This window comes from Neophocaena asiaeorientalis, unplaced genomic scaffold (assembly GCF_003031525.2).
Source record: "Neophocaena asiaeorientalis asiaeorientalis breed wild unplaced genomic scaffold, Neophocaena_asiaeorientalis_V1.1 scaffold230, whole genome shotgun sequence".
In the NCBI taxonomy this organism is placed as follows: domain Eukaryota; kingdom Metazoa; phylum Chordata; class Mammalia; order Artiodactyla; family Phocoenidae; genus Neophocaena; species Neophocaena asiaeorientalis.
In genome coordinates, this window is record NW_020175186.1 from 2610491 (window position 1) to 2610715 (window position 225).

Genomic DNA, 225 nt, shown 5'->3' on the forward strand with positions numbered 1-225 from the left:
GCGGAGCGGCTGGGCCCGTGAGCCCTGGCCGCTGAGCCTGCGCGTCCGGAGCCTGTGCTCCGCAACAGGAGAGACCACGGCAGTGAGAGGCCCGCGTAGCGCAAAATAAATAAATAAATAAATAAAATGATGGAGCTGAGGTTACATTCTATTTCTGCAATCCCGCTGCTGCTAAGTGGCAGCTCTAGGATTTGATTTTGTTTTTCTTTTTCTTTTTTTTTTTTT

The 225-nt window shown here is 49.3% G+C and overlaps 1 protein-coding gene across 3 annotated transcripts in view; it reads left to right on the top strand.

Moving 5' to 3' along the window:
- NELL1 (neural EGFL like 1) overlaps positions 1–225 on the top strand; it is an 844123-nt gene that overhangs the window by 126725 nt on the left and 717173 nt on the right. The window lies entirely within an intron of this gene.